Source organism: Bos grunniens, chromosome 6, assembly GCF_055505025.1.
Source record: "Bos grunniens cultivar Pamir isolate PY7600 chromosome 6, Bosgru_T2T1.0, whole genome shotgun sequence".
NCBI lineage: Eukaryota > Metazoa > Chordata > Mammalia > Artiodactyla > Bovidae > Bos > Bos grunniens.
The window spans coordinates 109744736-109772413 of NC_141170.1; the positions used below are offsets into that span (position 1 = coordinate 109744736).

The window sequence follows — 27678 nt, forward strand, 5'->3', positions numbered from 1 at the left end:
TCAGAATCCAAATAAAATCTTAAATAGCAACATTTGGCATCAATACTACTCCATTACATATACAATTTAATTTCTAGACCCACTATCACTATTATTTTATTCACATATACATATGTGACCTATGCTATAGTGTGATGTATATGCATATATATGCATATATATATGCTTATATGTACATCATGTATGTACATGATAAACACAGGGCTCCAAGTGATGCATAAATGAATCCCCAAGTAAAAAATTTTAAGAAGATATTTTAAACCACTGTTAAAAATGAATAATATATAAACTAAAAATGTTAACTACTTGAAAACAGTGAGATCAATAATGAAGTTCATCAATAATGAAGTCCATAATCCAAAAAGCAATGCTTTAATACTTTAAAATAGTGAGAAATCAACTTACTGATATTTATGAGCTTTATAAATGATATTAAATATTTCCAGTTTTTTAAATAAAAAGTGAAACATGCATATAATGCATGTAAGTTAGAGAACAATAAACCTTTGTAAAACCATAAGATGGATCTAATATACACTAGAAAACATAACTGAATTATAAAAAGAACATTACAAAGAATTAGAATCTCAAGTAGTTTAAGCATACTACAGTTAATAAATGTATCAAATGAAGAAAGAGACAATAGCAAAACAGATAGGTGTAAACAAACCATGAGAAATATTAAATGATATGTCAAATATCTGAAAATCTAAAATAAGTAATACTTCTCTAAGAAAACATAAATGTTTATATTAACACCAAAAAATAAATTTTGACCAAGAAACACTTACCCAAGTGTTTCTCAAAGTGTCCTGACTGTAGGAGTTTTCTGGCACACCTGTTACAAATGTCCTGGAGATCCTGACCTAGAAAGGAAGATGGAACCTTGGAATTAGTATTTTCAACAAGCACCCTGCTGAATATTCTGATCAAGACTGTTAGTAAATCCTGTCTAATAAAGTTGTGAGATCTAGAGTTCACTACAGATAAATTCAATGTTTTCCGTAACTATATTTCACAAGCTGAAAAGACGAAAATTTCTGTTATCAATATATGTCAGCATGTAAAGGAAACTAGAAAACACAAAGGTTTGCTGACCTTTTGTAACTTGTGCTTGAGTAAAAACTCTTCTGACACTAACTTTAGAAATATTAGAATATATCGTTTAATATAAGACTGACCCCAAAACAAAAACCAAGGGAAGAAGAGAAAGGAATTAATGAAACCAGAAAATAATATCTAGAAACTATTCTTTAAACAAGATGGTCCTTGCTCCAGTAGCTGGAGTTTGCATTTCCTAAGGGAATTTGGGTAGGGAAGTTCTCAGCAGTACAGTGGTTAGGACTGTGTGCTTCTCTCTCACAAAAAGAAAAGAGAAAGAAAGAAATTTGGGTAAAGGAAAATAAACTACGTTGCATCTAAGGTAGCTTCAGTGAGATGCTTTAATATCAACAAAGGAAGATACCAAAGTAAGACAGATTAAGCCAGTTTTCATATTATTTTTGAAGAACATGTAAAGCATGAAATGTTCATATCTGGAGCATAGATCAACCTAAGTATATATTTTCTTTAATTAAAAAAAGTACTTATTTTGGTTTTCACCATACACAGAAAGAGATGTAATGAGAATAGTTTTTAAAAGCTTTAATATATTGTGGAAGAAATCTCCTTTATGACTTTAGAGAATTTTTTTTTTAATTTTCTAAAATTAGATCAGTATTAATGGCAAATGGGTAATTATTGTGCCATCACAGACCTTCAAGATAATTTTTTTTTTTTTTTTTTACTGTACTGGTTACATAAACACATACACAAACCAGTAAATACCTTGACTTGACTAACTTCTTATTGTGACAGTTCTCTCAAGCTTTTAAAAAATTTAATTGATTTCTTTCTGATATGAAGATACATTTTCACCTCATCTCCCTTCCATGAGAAGGACAGATAAGCCTGAATATTTCTTTGTCCATTTTGTCCCATCATATCCTAATCACACTCTTTGATCCAGCTATCACAACATGTAGAAAGATCCATATGACAGTTATTATTTAGGTTTATATATGGTAGAATGGATGTAACATCTTAGTGCTCTTAGAGAAATAAACCATAACTTGGTTTGCAAAAAGGTATTCAGACTTCAAAGAAGGACTGTTACTGAAGGTGTTTTCAAATATTGTACCATAAAATAAGGATGAAGTTTTATGTTCAGTTCAGTTCAGCAGCTCAGTCGTGTCTGACTCTTTGCGACCCCATGAATTGCAGCAGGCCAGGCCTCCCTGTCCATCACCAACTCCTGGAGTTTACCCAAACTCATGTCCATCGAGTCAGTGATGCAATCCAGCCATCTCATCCTCTTTCGTCCCCTTCTCCTGCCCCCAATCCCTCCCAGGATCTGAGTCTTTTCCAATGAGTCAACTCTTCGCATGAAGTGGCCAAAGTACTGGAGTTTCAGCTTTAGCATCATTCCTTCCAAAGAACACCCAAGACTGATCTCCTTCAGCACGATACTGGATGCTTGGGGCTAGTGCACTGGGATGACCCAGAGGGATGGTATGGGGAGGGAGGAGGGTTCAGGATGGGGAGCACATGTATACCTGTGATGGATTCATTTTGATATTTGGCAAAACTAATACAATTATGTAAAGTTTAAAAATAAAATAAAATTTAAAAAAAAAAAGAAAAAAAAAAAAAGAATGGACTGGTTGGATCTTCTTGCAGTCCAAGGCACTCTCAAGAGTCTTCTCCAACACCACAGTTCAAAAGCATCAATTCTTCGGCGCTTAGCTTTCTTCACAGTCCAACTCTCACATCCATACATGACTACTGGAAAAACCATAGCCTTTACTATACGGACCTTTGTTGGCAAAGTAATGTTTCTGCTCTTCAATATGCTATCTAGGTTGGTCATAACTTTCCTTCCAAGGAGTAAGCATCTTTTAATTTCATGGCTGTAATCACCATCTGCAGTGATTTTGGAGCATGCCTCTAAAATTATATTATGTAGAATATTTTTATATAACGTGCATACACACCCATTTAAAGGAGCTTTAACAATAAGTGATAAAACAATATTAGAAATGATTTGGAAATTTATAATTTCTCTAGACTATAAGGCTTAGTGTCTATTTTCATATTTTCATAGTGTTAATCACTCAGTTGTGTCTGACTCTTTGTGACACCGTGGGGACTTAGCCCACCAGGCTCCTCTGTCCATGGGACTCTCCAGGCAAGAATAGTGGAGTGGTTAGCCATTCCCTTCTCCAGAGGATCTTCCAGACCTAGGGATTGGCCTGGGTCTTCCACATTGCAGGCAGATTCTTTACCATCTGAACCACCAGGGAATCCCCACATTTTCATAGGCTGGTGTCATAATTCAGTGCTCTTGTAGCCATCAAAACAAACATTTGGAAAAGTTTATGGGAATTCATCAATTATCTAGCCATATGTTAGATATTCACCTATATATTGTACTACAGTAAACAACATATTTATCATTCATTCATTACTTTTGCTTTTTATATCCATTTTCATATTGGAACTCTGGGCTGGCTGAATAAATTACTTAGAATGTTGTTTATGAACTAGGATACAATTGTTCTATAAAAAGGATCACTTTAATCATCATACGTATGTTCTGTTTATTCAAAACTGTTAAAGCAAATTTTTTATAATAGTTTGACCAATTTGAAAATTCCTTTATTACATAGGAACCTATATAGACTAGTCACATAACAAAAGATACTCAAGATATTCAAGCAGTATATTATACAAAATAGCATATGTAATTATATTTAAATTATGTGATTATAATTCATTTAAGCACCTTTAAAATATTAATATATCTCTAAGAGTATAAAAAGTGAAAACAGTTTTGTCTAATTTGAAGAGCTCAGGTTAGTTAATGAAAATACCCTCATTAACCTTCAAAAGGTATTATGTAAACACATGTATAACAAAAAAACAACATTCTGTCAGTGTTGATATGAGATGGGCATGTCATAGTTTTATACATTGTAAAATGATGTTTAGTAGAGTTTATTAACATTCCTTCCCAATTGTTTAGTTGACAAGCTTGTCACAATTTTCCTGTCACCTCTTCACCAGTTCCTCAGACTTCCTCATGACAAGTCTGACACTAATTTGTAATTACTTGGGAAAAATTAGCATATGTCCTTTAGTGGCCAAATTCAACTAGACTTAAAAGGCTATATTTTTTCTAGTTTTAGGTAAGTAAGACCTAGTAAAAATTAGATTATATGTAGAATGCATAGATGCATATCTATGTTGGAGTCAAACGTCCTTAAGGATATGTGTCAAGTATATTTCCAGATATACACAGTTAATAAAGCATGATGATTTATTTATAAGTTGACCTTGACAGGTAAATTGACATGGTTAGCCTTATAATTTGCCACTTGCAAGTTTCACATATAATTGTTACTTCAAACCTCCATCCCCCATTTTGAAAAAATTTTTGAATAATATATTTCACCTCTATTGCTGATTTTTACTTCTAGTTGTTTTCATTCTAAGTGTTTTATTCTTTTAAACATGAAATTCACATTTTTCTGCCTCAGTAAAGATAAGCATATGAATATAATTTCAAGACAATTAAAATCGATATGAATATTTCATATTCAATAAGATTGCAAATTATATACAGCAAAAGATAGAGACAGAGGCCTAAGAAATGATGTGATATCAAAAGAATATTAGGTTAAGAATTTCTGAAACTCAAACAGGAACTCTGTATATTAACCTAGAGAGGTGGGATGGGGAGAGAGATGGGAGGGAAGTTGAAAAGGGAGGGATATATGTGTACCTATGGATGATTCATGTTGAGGTTTGACAGAAACAACAAAATTCTGTAAAGCAATTATCCTTCAATAAAAAATAAATTAATTTAAAAAATGTAATTTAGCCAAAAATTTAATCTTCAAACTCCCTAAATCTCAATGAAAATCAGGAAAAACAATATGGATTTGCAGAGTTCTTATTCTCAATATCTGGATTTCTCTGAGAAATCCAGATTGTTTTTCCTGCTTGGGCTTCCCAGGTGGTGCTGGTGGTAAAGAACTTGCCTGCTGATGCAGGAGACAAAAGTGATACAGCTTCAATCCTTGGGTCAGGAAGATCCCCTCGAGTAGCAAATGGCAACCTACTCTAGTATCCTTGCTGGGAAAATCCCATGGACAGAGGAGCCTGGTGGGCTACAGTCCATAGGGTCACAAACAGTCAGATACAACTGAAGCGACTTAGCACACACTCTCTAATGTATTATTATTCTACATATTAAACAAAATTTAATATAATAGTATAAAATAGGTGCTTTGAATTTACTTCTCTATCAAAGATACTGATTTCACTGAAATTTTAGTTACTAATCTAGCCACTGATACTTCTGAATATCCAACCAGTCTGCAACAAAGGCTGATGCTAAGAAAATAATAATGACACTACTACATGGGTAGAAAAAACATTCCACCTGGCAGCAAGTTGAACGCATTGAGCATTTCCATCTTGAAAGATCCAGCATTTTGTTCTCATAAGGATACAGAACAAGTTTCTGAATCGAGGTTTGTATTTTCATCTCACAAGACTCACCCACAACCACTATCCATGGGCTTATGAAATCTGTAAGCATGGGATTCCACACATCATAGCATTAAGATCTTTTTGTACAGTTCCTCTGTGTATTCTTGCCACTTCTTAATATCTTCGGCTTCTGTTAGGTCCATATCATGTCTGTTCTTTATCGTGCCAATCTTTTCATGAATTGCAAGAATTCAATTACAGTTCAAGAATTGGTATCTCTAATTTTCTCGAAGAGATCTCTGGGTGCAGATCGGTTTGAGGACAATGTACACAGATAATTTTGCTATAAGAGAATACATGCTTTCCATACAAACAAGCATTCTGCAAAATCGTCAAATACTTAGGACTTCCTGGGAAAATGTGTTTGAGCCAGTTTACTTGAAACTAGTGTGATTCTGTAATGGAGATAAACATGTATAGTTAGCAACAACAAACAAAACAAAAACCTAGGGATCCTGAGAAATAACTCCATTAGTGAAGGCAGGCAACTTGTTATGGCTGTAGACCTACTACACGGGTAATAAAATTGTACCTACCAAAATGAAAATTAAAGTAAAACCACTGGCCAGTAGATCTCTGAGATAATATAGATGTAACTGAACCTCTGAGCACTGGGGGCAGGTGTAAAATGTCAGGAACCCAAAGCTCAGGATGTACATTTTTAAGAAAGGACATTCTGCAGACGTTCATTTCATCATTAAAATAAAAGTTAAGCCTGTAGAACTCCTCCCTGGGTAGTAGCCTGGCTTTCTCCTATCATGCTGGAGATTATAATTCTATGATATTCAGAAAACAGTTCATACTTCAATGTATGTCCATTTTGTTGTACATAATTTCCTCATTATCCAATCACTAAGTTAATTAGTATTTTAGAAACATGTGTCATAACAGTGTGTAATGTATACTTCAATACCTGAAAATTGCTTTCCTCAAAATTCCCTGCTCAGTTACCTTTTTGAATGCCTTGTGTTATCCCTAAGGATATGCATATCTCAATTGGAAGTTTGGTGGCTTATATTATTAATCATTATATCACTTCTTACATGAGACCTAAGTACAAAATCTTTTTTTTTTTTTTTCCTAAGTACAAAATCTTGATCTATAAAGCAGACTGCTCTGTTAATCATGGTACAAATTATGTTCCCAATCATGTTTCTTTTACTTTAATTGCCAAAAATATTCAAGTAAAAAGTGAATCACAATTTTAATTTTTAAAATATATTATATTCCAGCCAACTGCCATGGTGAATGAATAAATGAATGTAAGGATGAAAGATCTTATAGTTTACATTTTTTTTCTTGTATTTTGCTTTGTTTTACATTAGAATTTCCAGCTCCTAGAGCAGGACACCTATAAACTAAAGAAAATTAAAAATTATCTTTCTTGAATATAATTGGGAAATGAGAAACAGTATGTACATTATTTATAAGAAAAGAGTCTGAGATATTACTTTATTTAAGTATTTTTAGCTATATTAAAATAGATGAGAGAGTCTCTTAAGAGTTGCCTTTAGAGCTATTATTTTGTCATTTTAGACAACCTGTACAATACACCAAAATGCCTTAATTATATCTGGGACTAAAGAGTCCCACATTCATATAAAAACACAATCTTTATTAAAATAATAAGGCTAATAATCTGGTTAAAATTGATATATGTACAAATAAAATACAAACAGACACTTGTGATTCCAGGGTTACAACATTCATGAATAATCAGTTCTTTATAAAACATTTTAATCATTGAAGAATTTTTTTTAAAGTCATATAATAACAAAGTCAGCTTATGAATGCAAGTTAATATTAGCAAATATTTCATTTATATAAACATTACTTTTTTTCACCAGTGCAAAAACAGCTACAATAAATAGAAAATAAACATTATTTACTATATTTAGTATTAGTAAAATTAATAATATGATAATGATGACACGCAAGGTAAATATTCTCCATAAAACTTCTAATGAAACCTATCTACTGGACAAACTCTTGCAAGTAACTGGAAGAGGACATGTCAGAGGGTGTAACAAGAATAAAGGTAATATAAGAAGTAAATTCAAGGATTCAAAATTTAGCTACACTTGTTCCTAGTAACAATGGACAATTTATATGAGATTCAATTTTCTTATCAACAAGTAAGCATAATAATAATACCTACATCATGTGGTTGTTGTGAAGGTTAACTGAGGAGATGCATGTAGTAATAAAATCATTGTTAGCTGTGTTAGTGCTGTTCTTTTCAATGGAAAAGCATTTTTTAAAATTACGATAAAAAAGATGTGGTAGAGAAGGGGGATCCACATGGTAGGGTATGACTCCTCCAACAAACACATCAAAAATAAATCTATATTAAAATACTCATAGAAAACGAACTGGACAATGGCAGATGGTCAACTACATAAGACTACAATAAAAATCTATACAACCTGAAAGGACAGATAAAAAGTTGATAGCTAGTAGGAAGCTTCTGTATAACAGAGAGCTCAGCTGAGTGCTCTGTGATGACCTAGTGGGGTGGGATGGTGGGGGTGGGAGGGAGGCTCAAGACGGAGAGAAACTATGTATACTTATGGTTGACTCACATTGTACAGCAGAAACTAACAACACTGTAAAGCAATTAACCTCCAATTAAAAAAGAAAAATTGATTTTTAAAAAAAGGCATTAGGTAAGGGCCTGTGGTCCTGAAAAGGATCTGAAAGGAAAAGAAGGTCCTCGTGGGCATGCCCTCACCCTAGAAAGCGAGCCAGTGGAGCCACCATCTGGACATCCCAGTCTGCCTGGCATCCTGTGTGAAGGAGAAAAGCACCCCCTGTGCCTGCTGTGATAATCACAAGGTCAGACACAGGGGCTGGAGATGCCCAGACTCTACTCTCTAGGAGTGCACATGTGCTAGTTTGCCAACAATCAAGGTGGAAAGAAAGCCTTGCACTGATGGTTGTTGCCTCATAGTACTTCCCAGTACGATGGGGTGAACACCCGAGTCCTAACACACCTTAGCAAGAGATCTGGGCCACCTGAGCCCTGAAAGACTTGGTCCAGCTACTCAAAAACAGATGAGGGGCCTAGAGTGTGATCTGGGTGGAGCCAAGGTAGCCAGTGACAGCTTATACCTGGAGCAACAGGTAGGGGGCCAGTGCTGGCCACTGTCACATGCACACAGGGTCATTCTACTGCCTAAGCACTGAAACTCAGGCAGCAGGGACTTGGAGACAGCTCAATCCAGCTATGCAGAGAAAGCCTGGGAGGCTCAAGAGTATGCAGAGGTTTGTCTCTCGGGGAGTGCTGGCTCCACTCACTCCACATTGTGGTGGAGCACTACATCTGAGGCAGCCAGCACCTGAGAAAGAAAGCCACAGAGGCAGCCCATACCTCAGGCAGCAGCTCAGCCTAAATTCCTGCAGCCAAACACCCTGACCTCCAGTGCCAGCCTCCTCCACACCACAGCTTTGCAATAAATCTGGCACGGGGAATGAATGCAACATACAAACGGACATGATCTTGGGCTGATTCCAAGCACAACTGCAGACACCTACAGAGGTGAGCATAGGTCCTCTGTGAGTGCACAGGCCTCACTGCTTTAGAAATCATCTCCTTTGGGACAAGGCATGCACTCAAGGGCAGCCCAACCCTCAGGGCTTCTATTCCAGCAGAGGGAAGAGATCCTACCCCTACTGGTGTCTGTACCAAAACAAGCCCTCCCACACAAAACACTGGACACACACAATTTACACAGCGATGTTCCCAACCTTCTAAGACTCCAACTGGTAACATTTCTCTTAAATTCATAGAGATGTACTTGTGCTAAGTCATAGATTCATAGAGTCATAAATTCATAAATGTATGTGCTGTTGTAAATTCATAAAGTTAAGTAAAATGAAAAGGCAAAGGAATTACTCTTGATAACAAGAGAAATCTGCAAGAACAAATAATAAAACAGAGCTCATAGATCTGCTATTCCTGAGTTTTAAAAAGTGGCAATAAAATATCACCAGGGGCTTCCTGGTAATAAAATATTACCAACCACATTCCCTGGTGGCTCAGCTGGTAAAGAATCTACCTGAAATGTGGGATACCTGGGTTTGATCCGTGTTGGGAAGATCCCCCAGAGAAGGGAAATTACCCACTCCAGTATTCTGGCCTAGAGAATTCCATGGACTGTATGGAATTCTGTGACATGTTCACAGAGAGTCAAACATGACTGAGTGACTTTCAAAAATAAATAAATAAAATATTAAGAAATTAGAAAGATTATGGATAGAAATGTAGATCACTGTAAGAAGTAACTAGAAATTATGAAGATGAACCAATCAAAAATGGATAAACATTGTCAAGATAATCAATATAGAAGCAATGATTAGCCAACTAAATGACATAGAAGAACAAATAAGTAATCTGGAATACAGAATATTGGAAATCATCCAATCAGAACAGCACAAATACAAATGTAAATGTAAACTAAATGAAACCAAGATACAAGATCTATGGGACGATATAAAACTTGCCAATCTACACATAATATGAATTAAATATGGAGAAGAGATAAAGAAGAGGATCAGTGCAGAAAAACAAACAACCCAATCAAAAAGTGGGAAAAAGACCCTGACAAACATTTCTCCAAAGAAGACATACAGATGGATAACAAACACATGGAAAGATGCTCAACATCACTCATCATTAGAAAAATGCAAATCAAACTACAAAGAGATATCACATCACACCAGTTAGAATGTCCATCACCAAAAGGCTACAAAAAATAAATACTGGAGAGGGTGTGGAGAAAAGGGAGCCCTCTTGCACTGCTGGTGGAAATGTAAATTGATACAGCCATTATGGAAGATGGTTTGGATATTCCTTTAAAAACTAGGAATAAAACCAGCATATGACACAGTAGTCCCACTTCTAGGCGTATACCTTGAGGAAACCAAAATTGAAAAAGACACATGCATCCCATTGTTCACTGCAGCAATCTTTACAATAGCTAGACCATGGAAACAACCTAGATGTCCACTGACAGATGAATGGATAAAGAAGTTGTGGTACATATACACAATGGGATATTCAGTTCAGGTCAGTTCAGTCACTCAGTCATGTCCGGGCCTTTGTGACCCCATGAACTGCAAGCATGCCAGGCCTACCTGTCCATCACCAACTCCCAGATTCCACCCAAAGCCACATCCATTGAATCGGTGATTCCATACAACCATCTCATCCACTGCCGTCCCCTTCTCCTCCTGCCTTCAATCTTTCCCAGCATCAGGGTCTTTTTAAGTGAGTCAGCTCTTTGCATTAGGTGGCCAAAGTACTGGAGCTTCAGCTTCAACATCAGTCCTTCCAATAAACACCAAGGACTGATCTCCTTTAGGATGGACTGGCTGGATCTCCTTGGGGTTCAAGGGACTCTTAAGAGTCTTCTCCAACACCACAGTTCAAAAGCATCAATTCTTCAGCATTCGGCTTTCTTTACAGTCCAACTCTCGCATCCATATATGACTACTGGAAAAACGATAGACTTGACTAGATGGACCTTTGGCAAAGTAATGTCTCTGCTTTTTAATATGCTGTCTAGGTTGGTCATAACTTTCCTTCAAACAGTAAACATCTTTTAATTTCTTTTTCTTTAATATAAATTTCTTTATTTTAATTGGAGGCTAATTACTTTACAATATTGTATTGGTTTTGCCATATATCAACATGAATTGGCCATGGGTGTACACGTGTTCTCCATCCTGAACCCCCCTCCCACCTCCCTCCCCATACCATCCCTGTGGGTCATCCCAGTGCACCAGCCCCAAGCTTCCTGTATCATGCATCAAACCTGGACTGGTAGTTCATTTCACATATGATATTATACATGTTTCAATGTCATTCTCCCAAATCATCCCACCCTCACCGTCTTCCACAGACTCCAGAAGACTGTTCTATACATCTGTATCTCTTTTGCTATCTCGCATACAGGGTTATTGTTACCATCTTTCTAAATTCCATATATATGCGCTAGTATACTGTATTGGTGTTTTTCTTTCTGGCTTACTTCACTCTGTATAATAGGCTCCAGTTTCATCCACCTCATTAGAACTGATTCAAATGTATTCTTTTTAATGGCTGAGTAATACTTCATTGTGTATATGTACCACAGCTTTCTTATCCCTTCATCTGCTGATGGACATCTAGGTTGCTTCCATGTCCTGGCTATTATAAACAGTGCTGCGATGAACATTGCGGTACATGTGCCTCTTTCAATTCTGGATTCCTCAGTGTGTATGCCCAGCAGTGGGATTACTGTGTCGTATGGCAGTTCTATTTCCACTTTTTAAAGGAATCTCCATACTGTTATCAATAGTGGCTGTACTAGTTTGCATTCCCACCAACAGTATAAGAGGGTTCCCTTTTCTCCACACCCTCTCCAGCATTTATTACTTGTAGACTTTTGGATCGCAGCCATTCTGACTGGCATGAAATGGTACCTCATTGTGGTTTTGATTTGCATTTCTCTGATAATGAGTGATGTTGAGCATCTTTTTCATGTATTTGTTAGCCATCTGTATGTCTTCTTGGGAGAAATGTCTAGTTCTTTGGCCCATTTTTTGATTGGGTCATTTATTTTTCTGGAATTGAGCTGCAGGAGTTGCTTGTATATTTTTGAGATTAGTTGTCAGTTGCTTCATTTGCTATTATTTTCTCCCATTCTGAAGACTGTCTTTTCACATTGCTTATTGTTTCCTTTGTTGTGCAGAAGCTTTTAATTTTAATTAGGTCCCATTTGTTTATTTTTGCTTTGATTTCCAATATTCTGGGAGGTAGGTCATAGAGGATCTTGATGTGATTTATGTCAGAAAGTGTTTTGCCTATGTTCTCCTCTAGGAGTTTTATAGTTTCTGGTCTTGTGTTTAGATCTTTAATCCATTTTGAGTTTATTTTTGTGTACGGTGTTAGAAAGTGTTCTAGTTTCATTCTTTACAAGTGTTTGACCAGTTTTCCCAGCACCACTTGTTAAAGAAATGGTCTTTTCTCCATTGTATATTCTTGCCTCCTTTGTCAAAGATAAGGTGTCCATAGGTGCATGGATTTATCTCTGGGCTTTCTATTTTGTTCCATTGATCTATATTTCTGTCTTTGTGCCAGTCCCATACTGTCTTGATGACTGTGGATTTGTAGTAGAGCCTGGAGTCAGGCAGGCTGATTCCTTCAGTTCCATTCTTCTTTCTCAAGATTGTTTTGGCTATTCAAGGTTTTTCGTATTTCCATACAAATTGTCAAATTATTTGTTCTAGCTCTGTGAAAAATACCGTTGGTAGCTTGATAGGGATTGCATTGAATCTATAGATTGCTTTTGGTAGTATACTCATTTTCACTATATTGATTCTTCCGATCCATGAACACGGTATATTTCTCCACCTATTAGTGTCCTCTTTGATTTGTTTCACCAGTGTTTTATAGTTTTCTATATATAGGTCTTTTGTTTCTTTAGGCAGATATATTCCTAAGTATTTTATACTTTTCATTGCAATGGTGAATGGAATTGTTTCCTTAATTTATCTTTCTATTTTCTCATTATTAGTGTATAGGAATGCAAGGGATTTCTGTGTGTTGATTTTATATCCTGCAACTTTACTATATTCATTGATTAGCTCTAGTAATTTTCTGGTGGAGTCTTCAGGGTTTTCTAGGTAGAGGATCATGTCATCTGCAAACAGTGAGAGTTTTACTTCTTCTTTTCCAATTTGGATTCCTTTTATTTCTTTTTCTGCTCTGATTGCTGTGGCCATAACTTCCAAAACTATGTTAAATAGTAGTGGTGAGAGTGGGCACCCTTGTCTTGTTCCTGACTTTAGGGGAATGCTTTCAATTTTTCACCATTGAGGATAATGTTTGCTGTGGGTTTGTCATATGTAGCTTTTATTATGTTGAGGTATGTTCCTTCTATTCCTGCTTTCTGGAGAGTTTTTATCATAAATGGGTGTTGAATTTTGTCAAAGGCTTTCTCTGCATCTACTGAGATAATCATATGGCTTTTATTTTTCAACTTGTTAATGTGGTGTATTACATTGACTGATTTGCAGATATTGAAGAATGCTTGCATCTCTGGGATAAAGCCCACTTGGTCATGATGTATGATCTTTTCAATGTGTTGTTGGATTCTGATTGCTAGAATTTTGTTAAGGATTTTTGCATTTATGTTCATCAGTGATATTGTCCTGTAGTTTTCTTTCTTTGTGTGGCATCTTTGCCAGGTTTTGGTATTAGGGTGATGGTGGTCTCAAAGAATGAGTTTGGAATTTTACCTTCCTCTGCAATTTTCTGGAAGAGTTTGAGTAGGATAGGTGTTAGCTCTTCTCTAAGTTTTTGGTAGAATTCAGCTGTGAAGCCGCCTGGACCTGGGCTTTTGTTTGCTGGAAGATTTCTGATTACAGTTTCAATTTCCGTCCTTGTGATTGGTCTGTTAAGATTTTATGTTTTTTCCTGGTTCAGTTTTGGAAAGTTGTACTTTTCTAAGAATTTGTACATTTCTTCCACGTTGTCCATTTTATTGGTGTATAATTGCTGATAGTATTCTCTTATGATCCTTTGTATTTCTGTGTTGTCTGTTGTGATCTCACCATTTTCATTTCTAATTTTATTGAGTTGATTTTTCTCCCTTTGTTTCTTGATGAGTCTGGCTAATGGTTTGTCAATTTTATTTATACTCTTAAAGAACCAGCTTTTGGCTTTGTTGATTTTTGCTATGGTCTCTCTTGTTTCTTTTGCATTTATTTCTGCCCTAATTTTTAAGATTTCTTTCCTTTACTAACCCTGGGGTTCTTCATTTCTTCCTTTTCTAGTTGCTTTAGGTGTAGAGTTAGGTGATTTATTTGACTTTTTTCTTGTTTCTTGAGGTATGCCTGTATTGCTATGAACCTTGCCCTTAGCACTGCTTTTACAGTGTCCCATAGGTTTTGGGTTGTTGTATTTTCATTTTCATTTGTTTCCATTCTTATTTTGATTTCTTTTTTGATTTCTTCTGTGATTTGTTGGTTATTCAGCAGTGTGTTATTCAGCCTCCATATGTTGGAATTTTTAATAGTTTTTCTTCTATAATTGAGATCTAATCTTACTGCATTGTGGTCAGAAAAGATGCTTGGAATGATTTCAATTTTTTTGAATTTACCAAGGCTATATTTATGGCTCAGGACATGATCTATCCTGGAGAAGGTTCCATGTGTGCTTGAGAAAAAGGCAAAATTCATTGTTTTCAGGTGAAGTGTCCTATAGTTATCAATTAGGTCTAACTGGTTTATTGAATCATTTAAAGTTTGTGCTTCCTTGTTAATTTTCTGTTTAGTTGATCTATCCATAGGTGTGAGTGGGGTATTAAAGTCTCCCACACTTATTGTGTTATTATTAATTTCCCCTTTCATACTTGTTAGCATTTGTCTTACATATTGCAGTACTCCTATGTTGAGTGCATATATATTCATAATTGTTATATCTTCTTCTTGGATTGATCCTTTGATCATTATGCAGTGTCCTTCTTTGTCTCATTTCACAGCCTTTTTTAAAAGTATATCTTATCTGATATGAGTATTGCTACTCCTGCTTTCTTTTGGTCTCTATTTGCATGGAATATCTTTTTCCAGCCCTTCACTTTCAGTCTGTATGTGTCCCCTGTTTTGAGGTGGGTCTCTTGTAGACAACATATATAGGGGTCTTGTTTTTGTATCCATTCAGCCAGTCTTTGTCTTTTGGTTGGGCCATTCAACCTATTTACATTTAAGGTAATTATTGATAAGTATGATCCCTTTGCCATTTACTTTTATTGTTTCGGGTTCAAGTTTACATACCCTTTTTGTGCTTTCTGTCTAGAGAAGATCCTTTAGCATTTCTGGAGAGCTGGTTTGGTGGTGCTGAATTCTCTCAGTTTTTGCTTGTCTGTAAAGCTTTTGATTGCTCCTTCATATTTGAATGAGATCCTTGCTGCTTACAGTAATCTGGGTTGTAGGTTATTTTCTTTCTTTTTTTTTTTTGGTTATTTTCTTTCATCACTTTAAGTATGTCCTGCCATTCCCTCCTGGCCTGAAGAGTTTCTATTGAAAGATCAGCTGTTATCCTTATGGGAATCCCCTTGTGTGTTATTTGTTGTTTTTCCCTTGCTGCTTTTAATACTTGTTCTTTTTGTTTGATCTTTGTTAATATGATTAATATGTGTCTTGGGGTGTTTTGCCTTGGTTTTATCCTGTTTGGGACTCTCTGGGCTTTTTTGGACTTGGGTGATAATTTCCTTCCCCATTTCAGGGAAGTTTTCAACTATTATCTCCTCAAGTATTTTCTCATGGTTTTCTTTTTTTCTTTTTCGCTTGGGAATCCTATGATTTGAATGTTGGAGCATTTAACACTATCCCAGAGGTCTCTGCGATTGTCCTCATTTCTTTTAATTCATTCTTCTTTTTTCCTCTCTGATTCATTTATTTCTACCATTCTATCTTCTACCTCACTAATCCTATCTTCTGCCTCCGTTATTCTACTATTTTTCCCTCCAGAGTGTGTTTAATATCACTTGTTGCATTATTCATTATATATTGACTCTTTTATTTCTTCTAGGTCCTTGTTAAACCTTTCTTGCATCTTCTCAATAATTTCCTCCAGGCTATTTATCTGTGATTCCATTTTGTTTTCAAGATTGTGGATCATTTTCACTCTCATTATTTGGAATTCTTTATCAGGTAGATTCCCTATCTCTTCCTCTTTTGTTTGGTTTGCTGGGCATTTATCCTGTTCCTTTACCTGCTGGATATTCCTCTGTCTCTTCATCTTGTTTATATTGCTGTGTTTGGGGTGGCCTTTCTGTATTCTGGCAGTTTGTGGGTTCTCTTTATTGTGGAGTTTCCTCACTGTGGGTGGGGTTTGTATGGGTGGCTTGTCAAGGTTTCCTGGTTAGGGAAGCTTGTGTTGATGTTCTGGTCAGTGGAGCTGGATTTCTTCTCTCTGGAGTAAAATGAAGTGTCCAGTAATGAGCTATGAGATGTCAGTGTGTTTGGAGTGACTTTGGGCAGCCTGTATATTGAAGCTCAGGGCTATGTTCCTGTGTTGCTTGAGAATTTGCATGGTATGTCTTGCTTTGGAACTTGTTGGCCCTTGGGTGGTGCTTGGTTTCTGTGTAGGTATGGAGGTATTTGATGAGCTCCTGTCAACTAATGTTCCCTGGAGTCAGGAGTTCTCTGGTGTTCTCAGGATTTGGACTTAAGCCTCCTGCTTATGGTTTTCAGTCTTATTTTTACAGTATCCTCAAGACTTCTCCATCTATACAGCACCTTTGATAAAACATCTAGGTTAAAGATGAAAAGTTTCTCTACAGTGAGGGAAACCAAGAGAGATTCACAGAGTTATATAGAGAAGAGAAGAGGAGAGGTAGGAGGGAGATAGAGGTGACCAGGAGAAGAAGAGGGGGAATCAAAAGAGGAGAAAGCAAGCTAGCCAGTAATCACTTCCTTGTGTGCTCTCCACAGTCTGAACCACTCAGAGATGTTCACGGATTTATACAGAGAAGAGAAGACGGAGGAAGGAGACAGAGGTGGCCAGGAGGATAAAGGGCGGGGGGGGGGGGGGGGGGCGGGAATCAAAAGGAGCGAGACAGATCCAGCCAGTAATCAGTTCCCTAAGTGTTCTCAACCGTCCAGAACACACAAAGAGATTCACAGAGCTGGGTAGAGAAGAGAAGGGGGAGGGAGGAGATAGAGATGACCTGGTGGAGAAAAAGGACAGTCCCAAGGGAGAGAGAGCACTCAAGCCAGTAATCTCACTCCCAAGTGAAAATGAGTACTGAAGATCGGGTTCTTAAAGGTACAAAATTGACAACAAATACCAAAAAGCAAAGATTAAAAATCTAGAGTAGAGGTTGGATTTTCAAAAATACTATATTAAAGAAAAAAAAAGTCACAAAAATTATAATATATATAGATATATATATGAAGTTTGCTTTAAAAAATAGGGTCTCTCTCTCTCTCTTTTCTTTTTTGCAAAGTAATAGTAGGTTATAAAAATGAAAATTAAAGGAGTAATAGAGGACTTAAAAATTAAAAAAATAAAGAATGATAGTAAAAATAGTTTTATATATATATATATATATATATATATATATATATATATATAATACTCTCTCTAATGCTGTTGTGGGCAGTGTGGGGTCAGTTCATTTTTGGATAGTTCCTTGATCTGGATTATATTTCTCAAGATCTGTAGGCCCCTTCCTATGTAGTCGGTACTAACTATAGGGTTTTAATCTATTGCACCTGTCACTTCCAAGGAGGTTCCCTCTGTTTTAGCTTCTTCTGTTTGCAGGTCTCTTCAGTGTCTAATTTCCACCCTGACACAAGGAGACGGTGGTGTACACTTTTTTAGGCTCACTTGTTCAATCATGCTGTGGGGAGGGAGGGACGCTGCAAACAAATAACACTGGCGTGTGCTCACAGTGTCTTGGTCACACTGGGTTTGCCCTTGCTCACAGTGTGTGTGCTTTTCCTGTCTACACTGTTTAGGCTCTAGGTTGCTCCACCGGGAACTGTCCGAGGCCAGCCCTGGGCTGCATGCAGCTCCCAGGTCTAAGCCGCTCAGGTTCATGCACTCGGGTAGTTTTCAGAAGCACAGACTCTGTTGGGCCTGTGTTTTGTGCCCTTCCCAGGTCCCAGCAGCTCAGGTGACCAGGTGTTTGGTGAACTCGGTTGCTGTGACTTATCACCTCCCCCGTCCCTGCCGCTCAGTCTTCTGGGTGTATAACCGGCACACCTTCTCAGGTGGATGTTGACCTTCCAGAATCCAAGGAAGTCTTGGTTAGCAACGAAGCCTCCTTGCAGTTTGGTAGATAATGCCTCTCTGGGGCCCTGATTTCCCCCTTCCGGCTCTGGCTGCCTGTCACCGGAGGGGGATGGGCAGGCCTGCAACCAGCTAGCTCTGTTCAGTCCTTTGTTCTGTGAGCCGGCCTGGCAGTGTCTTAGGTTAGGGCTTTTCGCATGGTAGCTATCCCACAGTCTGGTTAGCTAGCCCAAGTTAGTTCCCTCAGAGTGCCTTTGGGGCATTCAGATCTGGTCCTTACTCTAAGCAATGCAGCCAACGCCTCCCTGCCTAGCCCCCACTTGCTAGTGGTGGATGAAGGCATCTGCACTGCTTCTCCACTGGGGGACTTACCACTGGGCTCGTAATCTGTGGGTTTTAATTATTTATTTATTTTTCCTCCTGGTTATGTTGCCCTCTGTGGTTCCAAGACTCGCCACAGACTTGGCAGTGAGAGTGTTTCCTGGTGATTGGAAACTTCTCTCCTTTTTAGACTCCCTTCCCAGGACGGAGCTCCTACCTCTTTTGTCTCTCTTCTTATCTTTTATACTTATTCCTACCTCCTTTTGGAGACAATGGGCTGCTTTTCTAGGTGCCTGATGTCCTCTGCCAGCATCAGAACTTGTTTTGTAGAATTAACTCAGCTTTCAAATGTTCTTTTGATGAATATGTGGGAGAGAAAGTGGTCTCCCCTATTCCTCCTATTCCTCGCCATTTAGGACCGCCTCAGCATCTTTTAAATTCATGGCTGCAATCGCCATCTGCAGTGATTTTGGAGTCCAAAGAAATAAAGTCAGCCATTGTTTCCCCTTTTCCCCCATCTATTTGCCATGAAGTGATGGAACCAGATGCCATGATCTTAGTTTTCTGAATGTTGAGCTTTAAGCCAAATTTTTCACTCTCCTATTTCACTTTCTAGACATCATAGTAAAAAGGAGAGACATTACTTTGCCAACAAAGGTCTGTCTAGTCAAGGCTTTGGTTTTTCCAGTGGTCATGTATGGATGTGAGAGTTGGACTATAAAGCAAGCAGAGTGCCCAGGAATTGATGTGGCATTGGAGAAGACTCTTGAGAGTCCCTTGGACTGCAAGGAGATCCAACCAGTCCATCCTAAAGGAGATCGGTCCTGGGTGTTCATTGGAGGGACTGATGCTGAAGCTGAAAATTCAATACTTTGGCCACCTGATGCAAAGAGCTGACTCATTGGAAAACACCCAAATGCTGGGAAAGATTGAGGGCAGGAGAAGAAGGGGGCAACAGAGGATGGGATGGTTGGATGGCATCACCGACTCGATGGATATGGGGTTGGGTGGACTCCAGGAGTTTGTAAGGGACAGGGAGGCCTGGTATGCTGTCATGGGGTCTCAGGGAGCTAGACATGACTGAGCGACTGAACTGAACTGAATTTTCACTTTCATCAATACGCTCTTTAGTTCTTCCCTTTCTGCCATAAGGGTGGTGTCATCTGCATATCTGAGGTTATTGATATTTCTCCCAGCAATCTTGATTCCAGCTTATGGTTCTTCCAGTCCAGCATTTCTCATGATGTACTCTGTATATAAGTTAAATAAGCAGAGTGACAATATAGAGTCTTGACATACTCCTTTTCCTATTTGGAACCAGTCTGTTGTTCCATGTCCAGTTCCAACTGTTCCTTCCTGACCAGCATACAGGTTTCTTAAGAAGAAGGTCAGGTGGTCTGATATTCCCATCTCCTTCAGAATTTTCCACAGTTTATTGTGATCCACACAGTCAAAGGCTTTGGCATAGTCAATAAAGCAGAAATAGATGTTTTTCTGGAACTCTCTTGCTTTTTCCATGATCCAGCAGATCATGCTTCCCATGATCTCTGGTTCCTCTGCCTTTTCTAAAACCAGCTTGAACATCAGGAAGTTCACAGTTCACGTATTACTGAAGGCTGGCTTGGAGAATTTTGAGTATTACTTTATTAGCTTGTGAGATGAGTGCAATTGTGTGGCAGTTTGAGCTTTTTTTGGCATTGCCTTTCTTTGAGATTGGGATGAAAACTGATCTTTTCCAGTCCTGTGGCCACTGCTGAGTTTTCCAAATTTGCTGACATATTGAGTGCAGCACCTTCACAGCATCATCTGTTAGGATTTGAAATAGCTCACCTGGAATTCCATCATCTGCAATAGCTTTGTTCATAGTGATTCTTCCTAAGGCCCACTTGACTACACATTCCAGGATGTCTGGCTCTAGGTGAGTGATCACACCATCGTAATTATCTGGATTGTGAAGATCTTTTCTGTACAGTTCTTCTGTGTATTCTTGCCACCTCTATTAATATCTTCTGCTTCTGTTAGGTCCATACGCTTTCTGTCCTTTATTGAGCCCATCTTTGCATGAAATATTCCCTTGGTATCTCTAATTTTCTTGACGAGATCTCTAGTCATTCCCATTCTATTGTTTTCCTCTATTTCTTTGCATTGATCGCTGAGGAAGGTTTTCTTATCTCTCCTTGCTACTCTGTGGAACTCTGCATTCAAATGGGTACATCTTTCCTTTTCTGCTTTGTGTTTTGCTTCTCTTCTTTCCACAGCTATTTGTAAGGCCCCTTCAGACAGCTATTTTGATTTTTTGCATTTCTTTTTCTTGGGGATGGTCTTGATTCCTGTCTCCTGTACAATGTCACGAACCTCCGTCCATAGATCATCTGGCATTCTGTCTATCAGATCTAGTCCCGTAAATATATTTCTCACTTCCACTGTATAGTCATAAGGTATTTGATTTAGGTCAAACCTGAATGGTCTAGTAGTCTTCCCTATGTTCTTCAATTTAAGTCTGAATTTGGCAAAAAGGAGTTCATGATTTGAGCCACAGTCAGCTCCCAGTCTTGCTTTTGCTTACTGTATAGAGCTTCTCCATCTTTGGCTGCAAAGAATATAATCTATCTGATTTTGGTGTTGACCATCTGGTGATGTCCATGTGTAGAGTCTTCTCTTGTGTTGTTGGAAGACAGTGTTTGCTATGATCAGTTTGTTCTCTTGGCAGAGCTCTATTAGCCTTTGCCCTGATTCATTCTGTACTCTAAGCCAAATTTGCCTATTACTCCAGGTGTTTCTTGATGTCTTACTTTGGCATTCCAGTCCCCTATATTCAGTTCATTTCAGTTCAGTTCAGTCACTCAGTCGTGTCTGACTCTTTGCGATCCCATGAATCGCAGCACACCAGGCCTCCCTGTCCATCACCAACTCCCGCAGTTCACTCAGACTCACGTCCATCAACTCAGTGATGCCATCCAGCCATCTCATTCTCTGTCATCCCCTTCTCCTCTTGCCCCCAATGCCTCCCAGCATCAGTCTTTTCCAATGAGTCAACTCTTCGCATGAGGTGGCCAAAGTACTGGAGTTTCAGCTTTAGCATCATTCCCTCCAAAGAAATCCCAGGGCTGATCTCTTTCAGAATGGACTGGTTGGACCTCCTTGCAGTCCAAGGGACTCTCAAGAGTCTTTTCCAACATCACAGTTCAAAAGCATCAATTCTTTGGTGCTCAGCCTTCTTCACAGTCCAACTCTCACATCCATACATGACCACAGGAAAAACCATAGCCTTGACTAGATGAACCTTTGTTGGCAAAGTAATGTCTGTGCTTTTCAATATGCTATCTAGGTTGGTCATAACTTTCCTTCCAAGGAGTAAGCGTCTTTTAATTTCCTGGCTGCAGTCACCATCTGCAGTGATTTTGGAGCCCCAAAAAATAAAGTCTGACACTGTTTACACTGTTTCTCCATCTATTTCCCATGAAGTGATGGGACCAGATGCCGTGATCTTCATTTTCTGAATGTTGAGCTTTAAGCCAACTTTTTCACTCTCCACTTTCACTTTCATCAAGAGGCTTTTGAGTTCCTCTTCACGTTCTGCCATAAGGGTGGTGTCATCTGCATATCTGAGGTTATTGATATTTCTCCCATCAATCTTGATTCCAGCTTGTGCTTCTTCCAGTCCAGCGTTTCTCATGATGTACTCTGCATAGAAGTTAAATAAGCAGGGTGACAATATACAGCCTTGACGCACTCCTTTTCCTATTTGGAACCAGTATGTTGTTCCATGTCCAGTTCTAACTGTTGCTTCCTGACCTGCATACAGATTTCTCAAGAGGCAGGTCAGGTGGCCATCTCTTTCAGAATTTTCCACAGTTTATTGTGATCCACACATTCTAAGACTTTGGCATAGTCAGTAAAGCAGAAATAGATGTTTTTCTGGAATTCTCTTGCTTTTTCCATGATCCAGCAGATGTTGGCAATTGACCTCTGGTTCCACTGCCTTGTCTAAAACCAGCTTGAACATCAGGAAGTTCATAGTTCACGTATTGCTGAAGCCTGGCTTGGAGAATTTTGAGCATTACTTTACTAGCATGTGAGATAAGTGCAATTGTGCGGTAGTTTGAGCATTCTTTGGCATTGCCTTTCTTTGGGATTAGAATGAAAACTGACCTTTTCCAGTCCTGTGGCCACTGCTGAGTTTTCCAAATTTGCTGGCATATTGAGTTCAGCACTTTCACAGCATAATCTTTCAGGATTTGAAATAGCTCCACTGGAATTCCATCACCTCCACTAGCTTTGTTCGTAGTGATGCTTTCTAAGGCCCACTTGACTTCACATTCCAGGATGTCTGGCTCTAGGTCAGTGATCACACTATCGTGATTATCTGGGTCGTGAAGATCTTTTTTGTACAGTTCTTCTGTGTATTCTTGCCACTTCTTCTTAATATCTTCTGCTTCTGTTAAGTCCATACCATTTCTGTCCTTTATTGAGCCCATCTTTGCATGAAATGTTCCTTTGGTATCTCTAATGTTCTTGAAGAGATCTCTAGTCTTTCCCATTCTGTTGTCTGTCCCCTATATTACTCAGCCATAAGAGAACACATTTGGTTAGATAATACTTTCTTAATTTTTTCCCAACCCAATATTCACTTCACAGCAAAAGTGTTGTTGGGGAGAGCAAACGAGTTAAAATATGTTAAGATTTTCTGAAAATTTAGTGAAAGGTGCTAAGGTGAGGGCTTCAACTTGATAAGATGAGTAAGTCTAAGTTATTTATAATTACTAACATAAACTATTAGTTCCCTGGACAAACAGAACAAAAAAAAAATGCATTTAAATAGTCACAATCCACAAAAAAGCTATTATTTGGCTTTGAGTCATATGTAAAGGTCATTTAAACTCATAAACATGCACTTCCAGCCTAGTTAACTTGTGTTTCTAATTAATTATCATTTAGAGGTTTTAGTTTTATTTGGATTATTTTTCATCCAAGATTTTCCTGTTCCCTGTTTCCCAATTTAAGATTCAACACACTTCATGCATTTTAAAATAATACTCACTGGAAGAAACTCTTTAAGAAAGCAATGACTAGAAATTCCTTTTTACTATTGCCAAACTTTTGTCTTTATAGAAATCAGAGTGAACTTTATGTTCCCATATTTTCTAACTCTCATACAAAGTGAAAATGTAATACAGCAGACAACAAAACTCAAAATCAACTTCATGATAATGTTTCATAAAAGCAATGGGATTAGTTACAGTTGTGGATACTTTTGAAGTTCCTAAATTTTGTCTTTTAAAATTTAATCTATAAATTTAATTAAAAGACAAAAAATAAGCTTTGCAGATAAATTCAAAACTTTTTTTTGTGCACAAGTATTTTGCTTACTTTTTTCTACTAGGCTGCCCAACATTCTGCTCTTTAACTATAAGTAATTGGTTAATTTTTATTTTTTAAGAAAGTATTATCTAACCAAAGGAAAAAATATCAGTAATAGACATAACACACAAAATGAATGTTCAATTTCATTTTACTATTATAAGCCCTTTTTAGAAATATACCATTTAATCAGACTATAAAAACTCCTAGGTTTCTTTAATATAATGCACCCACAAACTATCTAATTTTTAAATAATATAATAAATAAAGCCTCAATGCTTGCCTTCTGTTTTCTATAATAAATACTGAATTAATAATGAAAAAAAAAGAGAACACATTTGATTCAATTCTATTGATGTGGATGAACGTAGAGCCTATTATATAAAATGATGTAAGTCAGAAGGAGAAAGGTAAATACCATATACTAATGCATATATATGCAATCTAGGAAAGTGGTACCAATGAATTTATTTACAGAGAAGCAATGGAGAAACATAAATACAGAACAGAGTTATGGACTTGGGGAGAGTGGAGGGGAGGATGACATGTATGGAGAAAGTAACATAGAAACATTATTACCATATGTAAAGTAGACAGACAATGGGAATTTGCTGTATGTCTCAGGGAACTCAGACAGGTGCTCTGTCTACCTGGGTGGGTTTGGGAGGGGAGGGCGGGCAATGGGGAGAAAGATGAGAAGGAGGTTCAGTAGGAAGGGGACATATGTATACCTATGACTGATTCATGCTGATGTTTGAGAGAAAGCAGCAAATTTCTGTAGCGTGTATCCTTCAATTAAAAAATAAAGTAATTTAAAAAATATATTTGAAGAAATTGTGGCTGAAAACTTCTTGAACCTAAAGAGGAAACATATTCAACTACAAGAAGAAAGGAGAGTGCCAAACAAGGTAAATACAAATAGATCCACACCAAGATATACCATAATTAAAATGGTAAAAATGAAAGATAAAGAGAATTCTACAGTCAGCAAGAGAAAAAGTCAGTTACAAGGGAACCCCTAAAAGGCTATCAGCTGATTTCTATGCAGAAACTTTTCAGGCCAAAGTGAGATATGTGGTATATTCAAAGTCTTAACAGGGAAAAATCTGTAAACCAGGAATTCCTACCTAGCATGATTAGCATTTACAAGGAAAAATAAAGTAATTGTCAGACAAGCAAAACCTAAATAAATTGAGAAATATTAAGCCTGGTGTGCTGCAGTCCATGGGGTTACAAAGAGTTGGACACAACTGAGCAACTAAAGAGAACTGACTGAATATTAGTGAAAGTGAAGTTGCTCAGTCATGTCCAACTCTTTGCAACCCCATGGACTGTAGCCTACCGGGTTCCTCCATCCATTGGATTTTCCACGCAAGGATATTGAAGTGGGTTGCCATTTCCTTCTCCAGGGGATCTTCCTGACCCAGGGATCAAACCCAGGTCTCCCACATGGCAGGCAGATGCTTCATTCTCTTAGCCACTAGGGAAGACTGAATATTAAGCCTACCCTAAATATATATATATATATTGAATGGACTTCTCTGAATAGAAAAAAAAGAATATACAGGAAACAGAAAATCACAAAAAGTTAACACAAATATATAAAATATTAAGGATGAATAAGCCAGTGTCTAGAATAGAAATAATAAAAACACTGCAAGTTGAGTATATCTAAAAAGTTGAGCACCGAAGAATTGATGCTTTTGAACTGTGGTGTTGGAGAAGACTCTTGAGAGTTCCCTCGGACTGCAAGGAGATCCAACCAGTCCATACTAAAGGAGATCAGTCCTGGGTGTTCATTGGAAGGACAGATGTTGAAGCTGAAACTCCAATTCTTTGGCCACCTGATGGGAAGAGCTGACTCATTTGAAAAGACCCTGATGCTGGAAAAGATTGAAGGCAGGAGGAGAAGGGGATGACAGAGGATGAGATGGTTGGATGGCATCACGGACTCTATGAACATGGGTTTGGGTAGACTCCGGGAGTTGGTGATGGACAGGGAGGCCTGGCAAGCTGCAGTTCATGGGGTCGCAGAGAGTCAGACATGACTGAGTGACTGAACTTAACTGAACTAATAATAAAATGTAAAAGATGAAAAGATGACAATGTAAAGTGGGATACTAAAATCATAAAATATGAGGAAGGGAGTATAAAAATATAAATATTTTACAATATATTTCAACTGGAAAGCCAATCAGTTTAAATTAAATTATGGATCAACATACTTCTACTCTATGGTAACCACAAATCAAAATACACAAAAAGTCTGACAAAAACAAGAAATAAAGGAAATCAAGAATACTACAAAAGAAAATCATCATAATACAAAAGAAGAAGGTGAAAAAAGAAACCAAAAAAGCTACAACAAAAAGTGGCAGCAAGGAGTAAAATGGTAAGAAATATATACCTATCATTAACTACTTTAAATATCAATTAACTAAACATACCGATCAATGGAACAGAGTAAAGAGCCCCCCAAAATAAATCCATACACCTAAAGAAAATTAATCTATAACAAAGGAGGCAAGAATTTACAATGGAGAAAAGATAGCATCTTCAACAAGTAGTTTGGTAAAGTTGGAGAGCTATATGTAGATTGATGAGATTAAAAAATTAGCTCACATTATATACAAAAATAAACTCAAAATTGTTTAAAGACCAATATATAAGAGAGAACATTCACTGATATCAATCATAGAGTCTTCCAAAGCAAAAAAATAAAATAAAATAATTTACTTTTAAACAAATAAAAATTAGAGGCTGAAACAGTATTATGAAGCTATAGTCCTTCAAACTAAAAATAGAGAAATTTATTTTTTAAATAATATTACCTCAGTTCAGTTGAGTTCAGTTGCTGAGTTGTGTCCAACTCTTTGTGAACCCATGGACTGCAGCACAGGAGGCTTCTCTGTCCTTCACCAACTCCCAGAGCTTGCTCAAACTCATGTCCATCGAGTCAGTGATGCCATACAACCACTTCATTCTCTGTTGTCCCCTTCTCCTCCTGCTTTCAATCTTTCCCAACATCCAGGTCTTTTCAAATTAGTCTGTTCTTTGCATCAGGTGGCCAAAGTATTGAAGTTTCAGCTTCAGCATCAGTCCTTACAATGAATATTCAGAAATGATTTCTTTTAGGATTGACTGGTTGGATCTCCTTGCAGTCCAGGGAACTCTCAAGAGTCTTCTCCAACACCACAGTTCAAAAGCATCAGTTCTTCAGTGCTCATCTTTCTTTACAGTTAAGCTCTCACATCCATACATGACTACTATGGAAACACCATAGCTTTGACTAGATGGGCCTTTGTTGGCAAAGTCATGTCTGTGCTTTTGAATATGCTATCTAGGTTGGTCATAACTTCCCTTCCAAGGAGTAAGTGTCTTTTAATTTCATGGCTCCAGTCGCCATCTGCAGTGATTTTGGAGCCCCAAAAAATAAAGTCTGTCACTGTTTCCATTGTTTCTCCATCTATTTGCCATGAAGTGATGGGACTGGATGCCATGATCTTCATTTTCTGAATGTTGGGTTTTAAGCCAATTTTCTCACTCTCCTGTTTCACTTTCAAGAGGCTGTTTAGTTCTTCTTCACTTTCTGCCATAAGGGTAGTGTCATCGGCATA

General features: G+C 37.6%; 1 long non-coding RNA gene across 5 annotated transcripts in view; it reads right to left on the reverse strand.

The window, feature by feature from the left end:
* The window catches only part of LOC147371193 (uncharacterized), a 200666-nt gene that overhangs the window by 24690 nt on the left and 148298 nt on the right, over positions 1 to 27678 (reverse strand). For all 5 annotated transcript variants that reach the window (XR_015166288.1, XR_015166286.1, XR_015166290.1 and 2 more), the window contains one exon: positions 792 to 866. This is a non-coding gene — a long non-coding RNA (uncharacterized LOC147371193). The remainder of the gene's footprint in view (positions 1 to 791; positions 867 to 27678) is intronic.